The following is a 20,693-nucleotide window of genomic DNA, read 5'->3' on the forward strand; positions in this document are numbered from 1 at the left end:
ATTTGTAGAGTTTTATTTCTTATTAATCATGTACTGCCCCCAAGGACTAAATTTATCTCCTTCTATGTGATCAGGTATGGGGTTGGCAATCGTGAACTAAAAAGACATAAAAACAATATTACTTTTAAATCAAGTTTTTTTTCAGATTTCTGCATTGAATAAGAGTGAATTGATTGTGAATGCATTTTCTTAATAACGATTGGGGTAATCTTGACTTGAATTCTTTACTTATTATCATTGAATTGCCTTACTAAACAGAATTGGAAACGCTTTAAAAACGTTACTTAAAATACAAGGTGATTTTATTTTACACAATAAAACAATAATAACATTGAATTCGAATTGATAAATTTCTGTTAAAATACTTGTCAATAAAAATATTAGACTATAATATATAATCTGCTATTATTCAGAAAAATTTAAGATGTTGTTAATTGACATATTCCTAGAATGAACAGAACAAGAAGCTGGTATGTATTAGTAAATATAATGTTAAATGTGTAAGTTTTATACTTACATCGACGAATGTATAAAAGGTAGCAAGTGCCACGATAAAAGCTGATGCAAAATTCATCTGTAATAAACCTTACATTACTGTAAATACATGTCTAGACTTAGGGATGTACCATAATAGTTAAGAAGCATCTAAATACATTGCTTCGTCTTATTGTCCACATTCTATTTCAAAATTAAAATGGAGGGTTTAGTGTTAATTCAAGTTTTCATTGATTTTGGCTTACATTCAAATATTGATTAAAAATTAGGATACAAAAATGTTTTGTTTATAATGGACTGCTAAATATGTTGAAATCATGCTATAATACAAAAAGATTTTTAAGATTTGTGTATTTTAAACTATTTGGTCACCATGTTTGAGTCTCAGTGACAAAAGTAGGTTGGCCGCCTTGGAAGAAATCAATTTTCACGTTCCACGACACAATTCACGCAGCTCTCTTTTATTTACCCCTCGTTACTCTCGTACCAATCTTGGATTCAATTCCCTACTAAATATAATGTCTCGTACTTGTAATGCCTATCAGTTTGATATATTTTACTTATCACTAAACATTTTTAATGTGTGTTTTTCAAATTAATTTTAACTTTCTTATCAACGTTACCTAATAATTTTTCTAAATATTGCCTATTTATTTGTTATATTATATTTATTGTATATTTATTTATTATATTTAATTCATGACCATCAGTATTATTTTAGTTAGTATAAATTCTCTTTTTACTGTATATTTTAAATGATGTATTATTATTTTATTTATATTTTATATTTATATTCTTTTATTTATATTTTAAGTGAAACTGTAATATGTCTGCCACCATAGAAGACGGACATTTTTTCCTTGTTGTATTTATTTCTATATTGTAATACTCTTGGTTACATTCTTTTTCACGATTAATGCCACAAAGTAATTGGCATGTACTGTTTTGTAGCACTGGGCAATAAAATAAAATAAAAGAAAAATAGTAAACTACCCTATCCTGTTAAAATAACGCTATTAACAAAGAACTAAATCGCCCTTTAGTGTGTTTATTCATTATTACCTTTACCGTTGTCGAACAGGATACTTGAAGCTCAAGGATAAATATTATATTTGTTCTCTGGTGGTTAAAATATTTAGAAGACTTCTTTAATTGTCAAAAAATATATAAAGGTGATTGAATATGAATAATTAATTGCCGTATAGTGTATATTAAAACCAGCCCGTAATGTTAATTAGGGACGCTCAAAAAGACAATAGAGTACACAATTTATGATCTGTGCACAGTTAAGTTAAATAATTAAATACTTTACGAATGGCGAGGATAGGCATAATATATTGTGATGTAAAAATATTTACTCTTTTTGTTATAACAAATGTTTGTTGCACAAGTACATTCCATCCTCCATCGAAAGTTCACACAGTATACTATACTTATGATACTGTATGATACTGTATGATGTAAATGTTGATTTATAATCAAACGTTGACTCAATAACGCCAACTATAATCTATATCACAGATTTGGGGAAGATTTTTTTTTAAAGGAAGTGAAGCTAGGTATAATTGAGAGACTACTTTATGGTAGTTTTCCACATATGCTCTATTTCTACAGATAATTAATTTGTATGAATACATTGAAGGTAAAACGTCTAACGATTTAAATGTTATTATTTAAGTTGTAAATAAACCATATGTCAAAACTATATTAGTACACCCTTTAAAATATGATTTGTTCTTATGAACTTAATGAAATTCAGAACAAAGAGTTTGTACTTCACATTTAGTCACAACTTGTAAATGTTATTTTAAATATTTATTAAGGGTGTCCACATTATTGGCTTGGTTGTAGCTAATCACCATTTTGCTTAGGTAATAGCTATGAATTTCCTGGCTTATTCCTGGGTAAACTTTTTAGATTTCATATAGTATATTAACTATTGGAAAACTCAAAATTGGAATTAGCTTGTTCAGTCAGCACAGCTCACTTCACACTTATATCACATCATTATATCATTATATTATATAAGTGTCATTATAACACACTTATACTTTTTATTCTATCTTAAGCAAACATTGTGATGTAATTGCATTAAAGGAATTTCGAAATATTTAAGTTAAAAATTCGGTCCAAAATTTAGTTTAAGAGCGTGAAAGATGCAAATATCATACGATGCCTAAAATTACTTTAATTTTTTATCATCATGCACGCTTGGTAATCATTTTACTTTTGGATTACATCAGTTACCCATTAAATTCTTTTAAGTGAGATTTAAATATATTTTGTGATTTTGTTTAGGGTTTAATAAAAATCATATTTTATATTTTCGTGAAGTTTTATTTCTCTTTATTGCGAAACAAGTAAATCTTGCATGACATCAGGTTCAAGAGTGGACAGGTTTGGCATCGTGAACTAAACAGACACAATAACAATACGTATTAGTTTACAATTAACTTGTAGGTTAGGTTAGGATAGGTTAGGTTAGGTTAGGTTGGTAAGGTTAGGTTAGGTTAGTACAGGTTAGGATAGGTTAGGTTAATTTACTATAGGTAATTTTAGGTAAGTATAGGTAAGAAAAGGTTATTTTTGTTATTTACATGAGATAAATATTATTACATATTTACACGGTAGTTCTAAGACACTTATAAGAATCCATGTTTTAGTAAAGATGAATCTAGATTTCTGTTTATTGCCTTATAAACTTTAGAAAAATCGTATGTAAAACCATTCTTTAAAAGATTATCAGTTTTATTTATCACAAAAACATATTTGAAAAACTAAATAACTTAGAAAAAACAGTAGTTAACACTCAAATGTAGGCACACTTAACAGCTATCGTTATATTTAATTTCCTATTTTATTGTTGAACTCGTAGTATACTTACATCAACTGCAGCAAGAATACAACAAATGTTAACGTAGTGTTAAAATAGTTTAGTTATATTTCATACTTACATCGAGAAATGCAGTTAGCTAATGGCGCCAATTTGACCGGTCTGGGTCTGGAGGTTGAGGTTTAGGTTCGGCAACCGTGAACTGAAGCAAAATAAGTGCAATATTTCTTTAAACGTGTCTAGGATATCTATTTTTTAGTATTAAATACATATAATAATATTGAGAATATATTTGTTTAGCAAAGGTTGGCCTTGATATGGGTTCTTTGTAAGACGAAATATTATTGTAACAATGATGAAAAAATTGCATTCTGATTTGATTTAAAAAAAAATATTTGAATGAAAAAACTCATAGAAATTGTAGTTAAAACACTTGATTGTACGTAACAGCAACCGTTATGTTGCAATTTAAAATGTTATAATTAGCATGTATAAGTTTTATACTTACATCAACGAATGCCATAAAGGTAGCAAGTGCCACGATGAAGGCTGATGCAAATTTCATCTGTAACAAACGTTATATTAAATACATGTCTGTATCGTCAATGGTAGGGAGCAACTAAATACATTGCATCATCATAATACAAATGCTAATGTAAAAAAACAAATAAATAATTAGTGCTCATTCAATTTTCTAATACTTTGAATTTACTTTTGATTCGAAATTGTTATACAAAAACTTATTTATAAGCCTTAATATGTTAAGATAACGCTATTCAAATCGTACTATGCTGTAGCTACTCATACTACCTTTACGGTTGTAGAATCAGATACTTGAAGCTCAAAGTAAAATGTTATATCTGTCCTCTAGAGGTTCAAATATTTATATGCTTTTCTCAACTGTCATAAAATACATCAGGTGATTCAATTGGCAGTATAACCAATTTAAGTGGTGTATAGTATAGATAACAATCATACCTTAACATTAATTAGTGACACTCTGATAAAATACAATACAGTAAGTAATTTATGATTTATGCACAATTCAAGAAAATAATTAAAGATTTTAACGAATAGCGATAGTAATTAATTAAGATAAACTCATTCACATCTTTTTTTACAGAGTTTCAATGCTTCAATATTTAAGTACAAGTTTCCATTTACTAACTATTAGGCTTAATATAAAATTATATCCCCCAAATTACAATAATATAAATATCCTATTGAGATCCAAACATAAGTTTCATCCTTCAACAAAAATTACTGATACGATTATAATATAAATTGTGTTTTTTGTCAATCGTTTACTTATCAAAAACATTCCATTAGTTCTCTGGATGTAATGAAGCGTCTGGTGAGGTTGGGGACGGCTGGAACTCTGTCCGACACATAAACATCCAGTTGTCTTTAAAATCATATCAGTTGAACCCTATCAATAGCATAGTACGAGCGAACTCTAAAACACAACATGTTTTCTTGTTTTGTAATGACCATTTATTATGGAGTCGTAGTACTCAGCTAAGTAACTGAGACAAAACATAACCTTGTCAAACAAACTCTTAAACTCGCCTTTTCCATTGTAACAATCAGCTGTATGAAATCACGGAAAGGACATAACCGTTTAGTTTTGCGCCATTCTTATTGGTCTGTAGAACACCAGATTGACTCACAAACGTTCCTGTTTTCATAAGAAAGCACTTTCTTAACATCTTTATGCAATTAGTTAAATTTTTTCTTAAAATATTGGGCAATACACTACTAATGGTTTAAATAATAATACCTCTAATAATGTATTAACCAACATTTTAAGAACAATTTTTACTACTGTACTTGCATTTAGAGGTGTAGATGGTTTAAATGTTGTGAGTAAATTAAAACACATGAATAATGGCTTACAGTTTACTGTTTAAGAGGACTATTTAATTTTTGCGCAACTATGTTGCAATATAAAATTAACGATTAATAGCTCAAAACCAAAAGGTCCATTCAGTAAGAATAAAAATAGTATCATTTCGTATTGGACTGAAATGATATTATCGTGTTTGTATTAAAAATATATAAAAAGGCATATACTGTATTTAATGGCAACCATATGACAAGATCGCCCTGTGTGGAAAGGATTTTTCGGAATATCCTAAACTAACATCCTCATCCAGTTCAAACATGTTTAGGATCCTGATTCCTCAGAAACAGTATTGTAATATAAGTTGATATTGATATACTTAATATTTAATTAACAACCAAATAATACCAAGAACATAATCAAGTGTTTTGTATAGCCTAGATTCTTTTGGAACCTAGTAGCCTAGGTCTAATGTGGTTACTTTTACATTCAAGCACGAAAGTGGTGCTTGTAGTAAGGAATCAATGAAAAAGTGGTATTTCAAGTAGGGAATCGGATTCTTATTAATGGGCTAAACAAATAATCACACCAAGTGCTATTTAATACTTTTATTCCTCTTTTGATGATTTTAAATTAGTTACAGGTTTAATATGCATTTGAGAACAACTAATGACAAACTAAGATCACATATGCAAACTACCACACACATATGTAACTGTGACTTATAGTCATATATATATTCTTAAAACTTTTGCATGTGTTTAAAATGCCATATTCTACAAACCTATACCACTGATCATTCTCAAAGTCAACAGTTAAAAATATAAAATAAGTACTCTGGTTTAAAAAGTGTCTAAGTAGTCTTAAAAAAAATATTTTTATGGCTACAAGATTATTTAAATAATTTCTTCTCAAAATAGACTGGTACAAAAATCTTGCAGGTATGTAATTCTTAAATAAATTGAATAAGTAACAACTAATGCCTGAAGTACAAATCATACAGACCCAAATGATTTTATAGTCATGATTGGCTTAAAATAATACTAACTTTAAAGCAAGTCTCTTAAAGATTTCAAATTACAAGGCAGCAAAAACGTATACACATCAATAATTAACAAAGACGTCTCTTTTAAAACAGTTTATAATACGATTCACCATGGTTCAATGACATAATTCAATTAATAGCATTTTATTTTAGGATATCTGTTCCTCTCCTAATAAACAACCTACAAGCTGAAATGGATAACGAATTATCCTTTCGTATAAGTATATGTTGTTCTAAACCTAAAATAGATTTAGCTAATTATATTGTTATAATGTTGACGTGAATAATTTGATACTCAACTTATAGTTTTTTACACCATATTTTTTAGTAGAAAAGGGGTTTTAATTATTGTTTTTTTAACTATCCTGGGGTAATTGTTTCGTCTACTATACTTTAAATTACACGTATTAATATACAGGATGTTTTTTTAAAAACTTGCATCTTTATTTAAGTAAAAACCGCAATAAATAGAAATATGCAGTTTGCGGAAATCATCTATTGACGTAGGGGGCACAATTTTTTTGAATTCTACGTTACATTCACATTCCCCCCCCCTTTCCCCCTGCCACCAACATATTTATTTTTAAATAGCAAGGCACCCCTTGTGACATATCAAATGAAAGAGCATGAAAAAAGAAAATGTTTGATGAAGAAAAATTTAAAATCGGTTTATAAATTTGCGAGATATTTCCCCCTCCCCCTCCCCCTCCCCCACCCAGGAACTTATTTTTTTTTTTAACAGCAAGGTACCCCTTGTGATATATCAAATGAAAGAGCATGAAAAAAGAAAATGTTTGGTGAAATTTATTTTTCATTTGATATGTCACAAGGGTGGGTACCTTGCTATTAAAAAAAACAAGTTATGGGTAGGGGAAAAGGGGGGGATTATCTCACAAATTCATAAGCCGATTTTAAATTTTTTTTCGCCAAAAATTTTCTTTTTTCAACTGCATTTTTCTATCTATTGCGGTTTTTTCCAAAAATAAAGATGCAAGTTTAAAAAATAAACACCCTGTACAAACGTTTCGTTTTGAATCGTATTTAACTTCAAATTGTAAATAATACGGTTTATAATTTATTAGTAAGTATGTAGATAAGTGTTGTCAATCATTTTAAACGATCCTTCAGAAAAAAGAAATCAGTTCTGTTTATGGTCTTCCATAATACATATCCATATGGGCGCTCAAAATCAATTATGTGAGGTGATCAGTCTCAAAACACAAAAAATAAAGTTACAGAGGCAGAAATATGGGACTCCCGATAGGTCCACCAACTATAGCCACCCCACACCTTCTAGGACACTTTGAAGAGATTTATGGATTTTCTTGGTCAATCTGATTACCAACAAAATGTAAATTTGTTCACGTCAACCCCCTGTAAGTTGTCTGTCTACACATCATTTGTCACAAAGTTTCACAGACTTTGAGCAGAACATGCTTTGAATATCAAACTGGACTAATAGTAGCTTATATCGTTTTTACCAGTTTATCAAAGGACATCTTCGTTCTTTACACATTTTGTAAAACATTCATTTTATATAAAGCTACAGTATGTAGGAAATTCAACATTGTTTCCTATTCTACATCATAAATTTTCGTGATGTAGGACCTCGACTAATATAACAAATGAAAAAATAAAATGTTACTAAAAAAATACCTATATTGGGGAAGGAAGTGAATTAAAGCCACTTTATTATCTGACGCTATATTTCAAACGTTGCATGAAGAGTAGGGTGGCTTTTAATATGATATATGAGATTGTACTTTGGATAGTGGTAATAGGACTCATGCACCTCAGCCAAGATTAGATTTACAATGTATATTGATCTGTGTCGTCTGAGGGTTCCTTAACGTAACTAAAAAAAAAACGGATCAATCTTATACATTAAAAACTTTTGCAAAACTTATGACAGCTAGCCTGACCATTCTACTGAACCGAATTACACGCGGGTTGTACCAAAAGAAAGGTTATTGGTCCTACATGTGCGGATTTTATTTGTCTTTTGAAAATAGTTATATTGATTGGGTAAAAAATAAAAAATTAAACTTTACATATGAAGATTTAACATGGGGCTAATTCTATATATTAATAGATAAACGAGTTTCTTGAAAACTTTTTTCAGCTCCTGTGCATTGGAAGGATCAAATCAAAATCAAGATTAAATGTTTTACCAAAATCGCTTTGTTAACCAGATATCCGCCATTTTGTATTTTTTACATAAACATTTTTATTTTTGAGCTTTTTCAACCGATGTTTATAAAACTTGGTATGTAGGTTAAGGTAAAAAAGACCAATGTTAGAAAATAAATCATCTTGATTCAACTTAAAAGTTCAAAATGGCGGCTATTTTCATTTTTTTAACTTAAATTACTCAAAAACTGCTAATGTTATGAAAAAAATGCCATGAACATTTTTATTTGGCATGTTCAATTCCCTATCAGATGATACCAAATTCAAAAAGATCAAATAAGAAATAGCTGAAATATTACGATTTTTAGTTGTATAATGGGGTATAATAAGGCAGAAGCCAATCAGGTTTGCCCCATTTTACAAATAAAAATCGTTATATTTCAGCTATTTCTTGTTAGATCTTTTTGAACTTGGTATCATTTGATAGGGAATTGAAAATTCTAAATAAAAATGTTCGTGATATTTTTTCATAACGTTAGCCGTTTATGAGTAATTTGAATTTAAAAGTTTTAAATGGCCGCCATTTTGTTCACAAAGAGCCATTTTTATAGTACGGTGTAAACAAAAGGCGAAATAATACCAAACTGTCACTAACATTCGTGATAATAGAAACATAGCCATTCTGTTATCAAACACATATAATCTTCTCATTGATGAAAGTTAAAAATAATATAATAATTCACAAGTAGCTGATTTATAATAATGTGGTATATGGCGCATTCATTAAACATATTACAGCTATTTGGAAGCCAATGAGGTGGCAAGCTAGTAGTGATTTTGGCTCTATTTTTAAGCTCAATTGGTCCAGTGGATCATCAGGCTAATTCTTGAACCATAATATTTTGTTATTCACAGTATCGGTAGGATAATATGGTAGCAAAGTTGTGAACCCTAGCTGTTCACGTATTAAACCACAAAAGTTATATGCTAATCGGTTGGCAAAACTGGCCATAGTAATAAAATTCGTATTGCAGATGGCTATTGCATCAGCTCTCATCGCTACATTAGTTACCTTTCTATTACACTTGTTACCTTTGTAGTTTTCGTTTATGTAAGTATGAATCATTATTGTTTCTTTTATAACATGTACTGCCTTCTTATATAGATCTCTTTAATACTATTTGATAAAGAACATGTTTTATAGTGATAGATTTCACAGTCATGTACATTAACTAGTGACACTTATATAGAACTTTAACAATTTTAATTTAGTATTGTAATATTACCATTGTGTAAAATAAAATGACACTGTTTAGTAACATAGTTTGTAAGTTTGTTTTACTGACTATGTTGAGCATTAATAATAGTACATATTTCCAAACAAAATTAACAAAACACAGATAAAATTTATATTATTACAATAAAACAAACCCCTACTGTCTATTCCCTTCAAAACTGATATAACACGGTACCAGTATATTGGAACAACTAGCAAATCCTTTACAGTAATATGTTTCCCATTCAATATTTACTAGTATTAACCAGTAAAGTGCGCTGGTGGCTGGTATGTGGCTTATGCTCTTAAGCTTAAAACAGTGATATTTCTTGTTCCAATTATTTTCATTTTACAATTTTAGGCAGCTGAGTGGTCAGAGTGATTGCCTGAATGTTATAATATTGCTAAATGCATACAGCTGTTTTTATGCCCCACCTTTACATTCTTGAACACATTAGTTATTTATATTGTGTTAAGCAATACCAGATTGCATTAGTTAATAAGTTGGCGAAAAACTGTTAAAATATAACCCGCAGAAGAAAAATATTTATCCTATTTTAAATTCAAATTATAAATTATTTTACTGCTCATTAATTTCAATATACAAAAGATAATGTAATTAATTACTTACTTTATGAGGTCGTAAACAATTAAAACAAATAAGATTTTTTATAGACCTTTGTCAAAACGAAATACCATAACAAATTAATAACACGGTCATTTACATCATAAAGTACTTTACGTTATCTTTATTACTAATTATTCACAGTTTAATCACCTGATTCAATTATTGACTGTTGAAGAAAACATATAAATATTTGCACCACCAGAGGATTGGTATTACTTTCATCTGAGAGTTTCAAGAATCTATTTTAAGGTAATATTAATTTGTTTATAATTTTTTTAAAGTTATTTTATGTCCCAAACATTTTGTTATTGTACTATGTATAGCAGTCTAATATTTTTAAATATGTTCATCAAATTAAATGTGTTTTACCCAAATTTTACTTTTTAGTGAGGCCTCTTTAGTTGCAGCTCTTTATACAAACTCCACAGAAAACAAAAGGCTAACTAATATAAAACGATAACTAGCTTTCAAAATTATAGATAACATAGCTAACTTAATAGTTAACGCATAATTTGCTAAATGTATGTAAAATTTAAAAAAGTCATTAACAAATGGCTGATTTATAGTAATATAGTAAATACAATATTTGATGTATTTATAAAACACATAATGATAACTTTTAATACAAGTGAGGTAAAGTGGCAGTAGGCTTTTAATTGGCTCTGTTTCTAAAATATTCCAGCTACCAGTACTAAATGGAACATCATACTAACTCTCAAACATTTTTCTATAATTTTGGTGGGATTTTGTTTTAAGCTATAACCGTTAAAATTACTTTTTATAATCTTAAGTTTTTTACCATTGAAAAATTGTCTATTTTTATACAGCTATAAATAATTATTATTATGAAGTATTTATTTTAACTACCTGAAAGAATAGCTGTGAGTTTAACTTTCCGTGAAATAGAGGGTGGAAAAAAGTCCTGGGACAGTTTAATATAAAAAGAATTATCAATATAGAGCTACAAAACTTGGTACAAAGATAATGGACATTAAAATCCCTTTGACACATTATTCAATTATTACCCTCGTCAGGGTATCGTCCTGCTAGGAGTCAGAAGAAAACCTCAAATTCGAGCATAGGTACAGCAAATAAAAGGTATTTATTAGTATGATACAATACTGCAAATTTGAACTCAAACGGGCAACCAAGTCGAAAATGGCAGCTTTTCAAAGATTTCATGGATCTACCTTTTTGAATCTTTGAACGACTGCGATTTTCATCTTGGTTGTCCGTTTGAATTCAAACTTGCAGCATTGTGTTCTACTAAAAAGACCTGTAATTTTTATGTGCATTTTGACCAATGCTTACCTTTAAGATTTATTTCTTACTATCCCTGAAGAGTTAGCGTTTCACTGATTAATGTATATAAACTATTTTTATGAGTACATTTTCACCAAATTTTTTAGTTTTAGCTTTATTAATTTTTTTTAAAGTTTAGCTGTCCCGGGGCTTTTTTCTACCCTTTATACCTACTAAGCTTTACGCATTAGCGCATAACGTCCACCCTAAAGTTGATATATCGGGCCATAATAATTGCTCTCGTATTACAGATGACTTTTGCATCAGCTGTCATTGTGGGACTTGCTACCTTTCTAGCATTCGTCGATGTAAGTATAAAACATTATTAATAACTTTTTTATGGTATGTTCTGACTTCTTAATATAGTTCTGTATAGTGCTTGATACGTTTATTTTACAGTTATGTATTTAGACTTATAACCTTTTCAGAATTTCACTAATTTCAATTTAGTGTTAAAATATGTCCACTGAGTAAAAAAATAACCTTGTTTAGTAATATAATTGGTATTTTTTTTACTAACCTAATGTGATGCATGATTACATGTTAAGCATAAAGTGAGGTTTTACGGGTTTTAAATATAATAGTATATTGATAACTAATATATAATAAGATACACGATCTTAACTATTTATGAAGTTAATTGTTCTTATTTTTGTTTAGTTCACGATTGCAAAACCTGAACCTAAACCGATGAGTGGAACTGGTTGTTCATAATAATCTCCTCTCTCAATATAAGGATAAATATCTCTTGGATCTACCACAATGGAAGCTGCACTTGTGTTATGATTAAAATAAATAAAACTTTATAAGCCTTAAAAGCGTGCTTTATTAAATCCTGGTGAATTTAAACTGAGTCATTTTATAATTCACTTATATTGATGTAGATGTCCTCTTACGTAAGTTAAATGCTTGTGGATGAGTATCTGTTATCAGGTATATAAACCATGTTTCGTTCGAATCATGCCTACTTTTTCTCTATTATAAGTATAAAATACAAGTCATTTTACGTCCTTCATTCCACCTACTAGGCACCAGTAAGTAATTCGACCATCCGCAGTACTATCCTGATAATAGACCAATTCGTTAAGGCAAAAATGTGGCTCAGATTCCACTATAAATTGTAGGTCCCTTATTTGCCATTGGATGTATGGGCTATTAATTAACAGCTATGACTAAGGAACATGTCGGACTTGGTCACTAATATGACTACGAGATCGCGCCACTCATCCTACACTCATCCCCATTTATACTGGGCTTAAAATACCTACATTCGTATTTTCGTCATTTCAGATTATAGTATTAAAGTATAATATTTTAGAATGGAGTCTTTAATTTAGGAATATTAATTTTTTGTATCAACTACTATTAAAATCGACTGTAAATATTTTTTGCTATCCACATAATCAAGATGGATATCAAATTACAATAATTACACCTTGCAATAATTAACATTTAGCATAAAGTTCCCACCATATTGTAATATTATTAATTAAATAGTAAAAAGTAAAAAGCTTATTTAAATTATAATACGTCTCTTGGGACTTATACATTATTATGGTTAAAACTAAAAGATGCAGACTAAAACTTTATAATGGTTATGGTAATCAGGAAATATATTTTACCTTCTAACTTTATAAAAACTCTGAATAAAATGTTTAATGAAATATGCGTGTTCAACTTTCAATGCTCAAATATCACTTTTTTATTGCTATACTTTATATATATATATATATATATACTTTCTTTAAAACTAATTATTTTAAATTGCATGAAGTCTGTGAGAAGCCTACAGAACATGTTTGCATTAAAGATAATTGATACCTCCACTGTACCAAAATTTCACATCTCGTTTTGTGTGTTTTGGTTCGATAAAATGAGGGTTAGTTAAAAAACATTGTAATTATAAAAGAATGATTAATTGATAAAATGCCGTTCTGTTGTTGAAAAAATCGAATATCTTTACGATTCAAAAGTAGGTTTATTCCACCGTCAAAAGAACTTTCCTCCTAAGACTCCACTTTCTTTTCTAAGATGCATGTTTGAATTATGCCCTTGTTTGCAATAAATCAAGAATATGTATATAAAACCAAACGCATGATCTAATAGATGATTGTTTTACTTTTGATTGTATACATGTTAAACAAAACAGTTCAGTTAGATATTTCAAAAAATATTTGGTATTACTGTTTTCATCCACTCATAAAAAATAAATAAAAAACAGTGTGTTGATAACAGTGGTCATTTATACTAATATAATATTGAAAGAAGAGATAAAAAGTATGGTATTAATCACGTCAACAAGTTTAAGGGTGGCTTTCATGTAATATGTTACGATAACATTAATTAAGAATTTTTCATTCACATATGTAAAAACGTGTTCATATCTTGTTACTTAAAATGATATATTTGTTTTTCAATCAGTTATTGCTTACAATAATATATAAACGGCTCCGAAAATATCCTATGAGTAAATTAAAAATCAATCTGACATGTTTAAATACAAGCTTTATTTTTTATTACATTAATATTAATATTGTGTCTACCAATGCCACTGGCATTTAAGTTCAAGTGTGGGAGTTAAACTGTTAAAATATTGGACCGAAGAGGCAAACCAAATATCCTTTTTTAGATTTTAAATTATTAATTATTCAACCATGCATAAACTATAATATACATTGTGTACCCTAAGTAAACAGATAATCTCCGGGAAATGGTTCTATGGTTAAAAATATAAAGAAGACCAATATTAACATTTTTCTAAAAAAACTTTATAAACCAGATATATATATTTTTTTTTTTCACATTTACATTTTTATCTTTAAATTTTTAAAACCGACCATTATGAAACAAGTTGTAAATTTGGGCAAACCTGACTAGCTTAGCCTTTTTCTACCCCATTTTACAACTAAAATTCGTATTTAAGCTATTTCTTTTGATCTTTTTGAACTTGGCGTTGTTTGATAGGGAATTAAAAACACTAAATAAAAGTGTTCTTGACATTCCTGGAGTTTGGCTGCTTAGTTACGGGACACTCTGTATAATACTGTTTTTATTAATTACTTGCCTTATGTGGTTGTAAACATTTAATTTAATACGATTTTTAATTGACCTTTAACAAAACTAAATACCATAAATAATTAATAATACGGTCTGTTTAATTTACATCAAAAGGTAATTTACGTTATATTTATTACCAGCTATTTACAGTTAGACCATGAGATACACTTAATGACTATTGAAGATAAGGTATAAATATTTGAACCACCAGAGAATTGGTATTACTTCCCTCTGTGAGTTTTAAGAGCTTTATTAAAGGTAATACTAAAATACGCAGTCTAATTATTTTAATGACCCGAAGATGGTATCATTGTACTATACATAGCATTCTTATATTTATTTAAGCGTGTTAGTTACATAAAACAATTGTTGCCCACATTATGGTTTTTCCCTCTTTATATGCAGCAATAATTTTATGGCAAACAAATGGCTAAATAATACAAAACAGGCACTAGATTTTGTGATAATAGAAACATAGCTATTCTGTTATCAAACACATAATCTTGTCAATGATAAAGGTAAACAATAATAGAATTATTTATAAATAGCTGATTTATAATAATCTGGCATTTGTACTATTCATAACTAATTTTATGTTTGAATATTAAAATTAATTATTATAATTATGTTACATGGTTATTGTTACTTTGTAGGGCAAAAGTATGATCATCCCCTATCAAAAGTCTCGTTCTACAGGTCTACTTTTAAAGGTCTCGTTTTAAAGTCCAGTTTTATAAAACATCGTTGAAAACTATAGGTCTCTATCTCAACCTATGACAGAATGGCGGACATTTTTATTTTTCATCAGACTGAGGGACCCCATGTAAAAATGTCCATCAATATTCCCTATTAACGTTTTTATGGCTTGTACTAGGGAAATCAAAATCAGTATTACCGAACAGACTAAAAACTTATTTTTAGTCGGTGTAATAATTTTGACCAGGACCCCACAATGAGATTATTTTAAATGGTAGTTTTTGAAATTATGAAAAAATGTGTTTTCACTTGAGGTTTTAAAAATGAGGTTTCACTTGATGGGGCTTTATATAAGAACTTTTTGATCTGCTTTCAATATAACCTATTTTGGGATCCGAGGGAAAATGATCATACCTACCAAAAAGTAGTTATTAGTTTCTTTTTACGTCAATCCAGAACTTGGTTAACCTACTACAAACTATAAAAACGTCAATAGGATATAGTTATGTATATTTTTATATGGGGTCTCTCAGGGTGGTAAAAAAATTACATTCATTCTGTAATGGTTGAAGATAGAAATCACTAGGTTTCACCAAAATTTCTTTTAAACTAATTGCCTTTAAAACGAGGTGGCACTTGATGGGGCTTTAATTTAAAAAATTTAGCTGCCTCCAAAATAACCCATTTTAGGGTTTCAAGCAAAATTGGGATACCATAAAAAATCACTTTTATGCCATATAGAGGTGTGCAGAGTTTGGCTTTCCTGGTGTAACACATTAACAAATTAATGGGGGTGTGCATGCTTTTGCCCCCTAATGCTTAAGCTTACAAAAACTAAAAACAAATAAGCAAGTCATTTTACGAACAAGGGAAACAAAACGGTAGTTGTTAAGATGACAGCCACTCGCCACGACACAAACAAAACATGTGCCAGAACGGCGGACGTGAACTGCTGGGGTCCACAGCTCTGCTGCCAAGGACACGATAAAACCAGATTCCGGCGACGACACTACGTGATATTATACAAAATAATAGACGTGATATCGCGTAGGGAACGTGTGCGCGTGTCATGGCTCACATTTTGTATACTGTTACGTTGTGTCGTTACCGGGATTGGTTCGTTTCACGTTATTGACGGAAAATCTGTGAACCCTAGCAGTTCAAGTGTAGTTGGCTGATAGGTTGGTAAAACTGGCCATAGTAATAAAATTCGTATTACAGATGGCTATTGCATCAGCTTTGATCGCGGCAGTAGTTACCTTTCTATTACACTTGCTACCTTTGTAGCATTCGTTGATGTAAGTATGAATCATTATTGTTTGTTTTATAACATGTACCGCTTTCTTATATAGATACCTTTAATACTATTTGATAAAGAACATGTTTTATAGCGATAGATTTCACAGTCGTGTACCTAAACCATCAACACTTATTTAGAACTTTACCAAATTGTATTTTGCATCAGCTGTCATTGTGGGACTTGCTACCTTTCTAGCATTCGTCGATGTAAGTATGAAACATTATTAATAACTGTTTTATGATATGTTCTGATTTCTTAATTCTGTTTAGTACTTGATACATTTATTTTTAAATAGAGTAATAGATGTCACAGTCATGTACATAAAGAAGATATCACTTTTTCAGAATTTCAACAATTTCATTTAGTGTTATAATAAGTCCACTGAGTAAAATAAAATAACCTTGTTTAGTAATATAATTGGTATTTTTTTTACTAACCTAATGTGATGCATGATTACATGTTAAGCATAAAGTGAGGTTTTACTGGTTTTAAATATAATAGTATATTGATAACCAATATATAATTCTTACTTATTCATTAAGTTAATTGTTTTTACTTTTGTTTAGTTCACGATTGCAAAGCCTGAACCAGAACCAAGTCATGGACATAATGTCTCGTAATAATCTCTTCTCTTCTTAATTGAAGGATAAATATCCCTAGGATCTACCGCAATGGAAGCTGCACTTGTGTTATGATCAAGAGAAATAAAATTGTATAAACATAAAAAGCGTGTATTATTAAATCCTGGAGAATTCAAACTGAGTCGTAATAACTCACTTATATTTATTTAGATGTCCTCTTCTGTAATCTAAAACTTAAATGCTTGCTGAAAGAGTATTTGATATCAGGTATATAAAACCTGTTTCGTTCGAATCATCTATACAAGATTCAAATCCTCTATTATAAGTATAAAAAAAGGCATTTTACGTCCTGTATTCCAGCGACTCTGAGGTTACGAATTGTAGATATTTATAGGCATTCACTGTGGTTGCAATACTCCCTGGTGTGGATTAACGTCCGCACTAGTAAGTACTACGATCATACGCAGTACTATCCTGATAATTAAACCAATTCGTTAAAGCAAAAATGTGGTTCAGATTCTACTATAAATTGTAGGTCCCTTATTTGCCATTGGATGTATGGGCTATTCATTAAAAGCTGTGTCTAAGGAACATGTCGGCTTTAGTCACTAACAAGACTACAAGATCACAGTATTTTGGAGATGAGTGTAGGATGTGTGCTACACTCATCTCCAAAATACTTGGTGATCGTATGGTTACCATTTCAGATTAAAGTGTTAAAATATCATATTTTAAAACAGAGTCTTTAATTTAGGTATAGCAAGTTTTAGTTTCAACTGCTATTTAAATTGACTGTAAATATTTTTTTTCTATCCACATAATCAAGTTGGATAGCAACTTACATTAATTTACATTTGGCATAAGGTTCCCCCCATATGTTGATATTGGTATTAAAATAGTTAAATGTAATCAACATATAAATACCATTCTGTTGTTAAATAAATTGAATATATTTACGAGTAGGATTGTTCCACCGTAAACTTCTTCTAAGGAGCGTGATTTATTTTAATTATTGCCTTGTTTCCAATAAATTGATTCTATGCATTAAAAACCATACGTGTGATATAATAAATATTTTTTTATCGTATAAATGTTAAACAAAACAGTTCAGGTAGGTATTTCAACATATATTTGGTTTATTGTTTTCATCCACTCATAAAATATAAATAAAAAACAGTCTCTTGATAACAGTTGTAATTTATACCAATAAAATATTGAAAGAGAGATAACAAGTCTGGTATTAAACGTTACGTCAACAAGGTTAAGGGTGGGTTTTAATATGATATACGAGATTGCAGTCAGTGATAATACCACTCTATAACTCAGTCCAGATTGAATCTACATTGAATATTGAACAGTGTTATAAGGGAGTATCTACATGGCAAATGATTCATTTGAGAATTATTATAGACATTTTGTATGATTCACAAAAGCATATAATTTATGCTTTTCTAGCTACCTTAAAAACTGAAGTAACTGGGTACCAGTATATTGGAACCAATATCAAAATTCTTTGTTCGAAGTTCACTGTTGGTGATGGTGAGGTAATGTTGTTCAAAGGTTTATTGCGGACATTTTCTATCACAATGGTAAGAAAACAGTACACAATCCCGGAATCACAATGATCTGGAATCCGATCCCACCCTCAGGTAATAAAACTTAATTAACACATTGCAACTAACAATACACAAAAGCCCAACCTAAGTTGGAATACACTACAGAGAGTAGCAGTCAAATATATGCTCTGTATAGCAGTCAAGTCATGATACAACATGCAAAATATGACCAAATACAAAACAATACAGTCTATATAAGACGTTGCCGTACAGTGTTATACAATAACGTTGTGTATTTTTTTTACCATGAAATATGATACTTACTTGATACTTGATACTTGATGTCTTCATCTTTGACCGACATTATCGGATATATTGCGTCAATTTATTTATATATACCATTTATACAAAAACTAATATTTACAAACACTACAGAAAAATTGTGGCATGGCGGTTTGGGTTAATTAGGTCTAGCTATATGTCAAAATCAGGATGGAAAGAGTGGCTCTTCAAGCTCGGCCGACGAGTACAACGGCCTTTTCACCAGTGCTTTGAGGAGGGTCTTTTTGAAAGGTTTAATCTTCAAGTCCCTAATAGCTTTGGGAAGCGTGTTAAAAATCCTGATAGCGTATCGTGGGTAGCATTTAAGAGATCTGCTTAGACGACATCGGGGCATATCCAAGTCTACTGCATTCCGTGTCTCATAAGTATGCTGGTCTCTCCTTCTATCAAAGTCAGTTTCCTCTTCCTTCAGGAGACCAAGGATGTTATACACATACTGGCTGAACACAGTTAGTACCTGCCGTTCTTCAAAAATCGGGCGACAGTGGTCGTGGTATCCCGCAAATGTGATCACCCGAAGTGCCATCTTTTTCAGTAGTAGGACCTGTTGCGCAGCTGAACAGTGACCCCACAGGACCAAGCCATATGTAATATGACTGTGAAATAGGGCATGATAAACAGTCATCAGATAAGTTAGAGTGATTTCTGATCTCAGTTTTCTCAGAAGATAAACCACACGGGAAAGCTTCACACACACCTTTTCAATATGGGAATTCCAGCTATATTTGGAGTCTATCCAAAAGCCGAGCAGTTTTACTGGTTCTTCCTCCTCCACAGTTTTTAAATAAAATAAATAAATTGTGGCAAATAAATTGTGATGGAAAATGTCCAAAATAAACCTTTGAGCAATAATAGCAAAACATTTTCAGTAATATGTTTCCCTTCCATATTTACAAGTATTAACCAGTAACGTGCGCTGGTGGCTGATACGAGGTTTGTCGTCGTATTAGTAACAAGCTAAAACAGTTTTATTTCTTGTTCCAACTATTTACCATATACTAATATGGGCAGCTGAGAAGTCAGACTAATTGCCTAATCGTTATAAATTGTGTAATGTGGTTACTTTAGTTTATTACATGTTCAGCGTTTGTTAATTTATAGATCGTATTTCACGTAAATTTATTGAATCCTAGCAAGTAAATATAATTGTAGGATTATGGTTTCGTAAAGTTTATTATGTAAAAAGTCTCAGGGACCTTCTTAATCAATTATTAACTTGATTATCAATTCTTATTCATAATTAGTGTATCAAACTATTTCAGGTATTTGTGATACTGTAAATAATATTAGTTAATATATTAGTATTTATAATGTACTGGTATCAATGTGGTATCAATGTATCAATGTTAATACACCTTTTAAAGTCATTATACAATACATAGATTGAAATATGAATAGCCTATATGAGCTGTTTCATTAACTGCAGCTACAAAAGGTATTGAAATTAACATGGGCACTTTCAAGGGCTGTAGGGTGGAAGCAGGATTTTTCCTAGCCTTGTGACCAACCCCAAACGATTTCTCGTGGCGAAATACCCCAAATTACACAATAAATTTAAAATCCTCGGATGAAAATAAAGGTTTTTCCGTACACGTGCTTGTTTTAGATT

The 20,693-nt window shown here is 30.1% G+C and overlaps 4 long non-coding RNA genes across 4 annotated transcripts; 2 read left to right on the forward strand and 2 right to left on the reverse strand.

Moving 5' to 3' along the window:
• Window positions 1–3,460, reverse strand: LOC129001377 (uncharacterized). Its single transcript, XR_008491447.1, has 3 exons — window positions 3,450–3,460; window positions 518–574; window positions 1–96 (listed from the first exon to the last, which is right to left on the reverse strand). It is a non-coding gene; the product is annotated as an uncharacterized LOC129001377 (long non-coding RNA).
• A 10-nt stretch (window positions 3,461–3,470) lies between these two features.
• Window positions 3,471–4,268, reverse strand: LOC129001365 (uncharacterized). Its single transcript, XR_008491435.1, has 3 exons — window positions 4,139–4,268; window positions 3,837–3,893; window positions 3,471–3,530 (listed from the first exon to the last, which is right to left on the reverse strand). It is a non-coding gene; the product is annotated as an uncharacterized LOC129001365 (long non-coding RNA).
• Window positions 4,269–10,381: 6,113 nt separating this feature from the next.
• On the forward strand, window positions 10,382–12,370 carry LOC129001357 (uncharacterized). Its single transcript, XR_008491428.1, has 3 exons — window positions 10,382–10,499; window positions 11,804–11,860; window positions 12,213–12,370. It is a non-coding gene; the product is annotated as an uncharacterized LOC129001357 (long non-coding RNA).
• A 4,385-nt stretch (window positions 12,371–16,755) lies between these two features.
• LOC129001376 (uncharacterized) lies at window positions 16,756–17,332 on the forward strand. Its single transcript, XR_008491446.1, has 2 exons — window positions 16,756–16,811; window positions 17,172–17,332. It is a non-coding gene; the product is annotated as an uncharacterized LOC129001376 (long non-coding RNA).
• Window positions 17,333–20,693: the final 3,361 nt, after the last annotated feature.

This window comes from Macrosteles quadrilineatus, unplaced genomic scaffold (assembly GCF_028750875.1).
Source record: "Macrosteles quadrilineatus isolate MER2022 unplaced genomic scaffold, UCM_ALF_1.0 Scaffold_8__2_contigs__length_117827958, whole genome shotgun sequence".
In the NCBI taxonomy this organism is placed as follows: Eukaryota; Metazoa; Arthropoda; class Insecta; order Hemiptera; family Cicadellidae; genus Macrosteles; species Macrosteles quadrilineatus.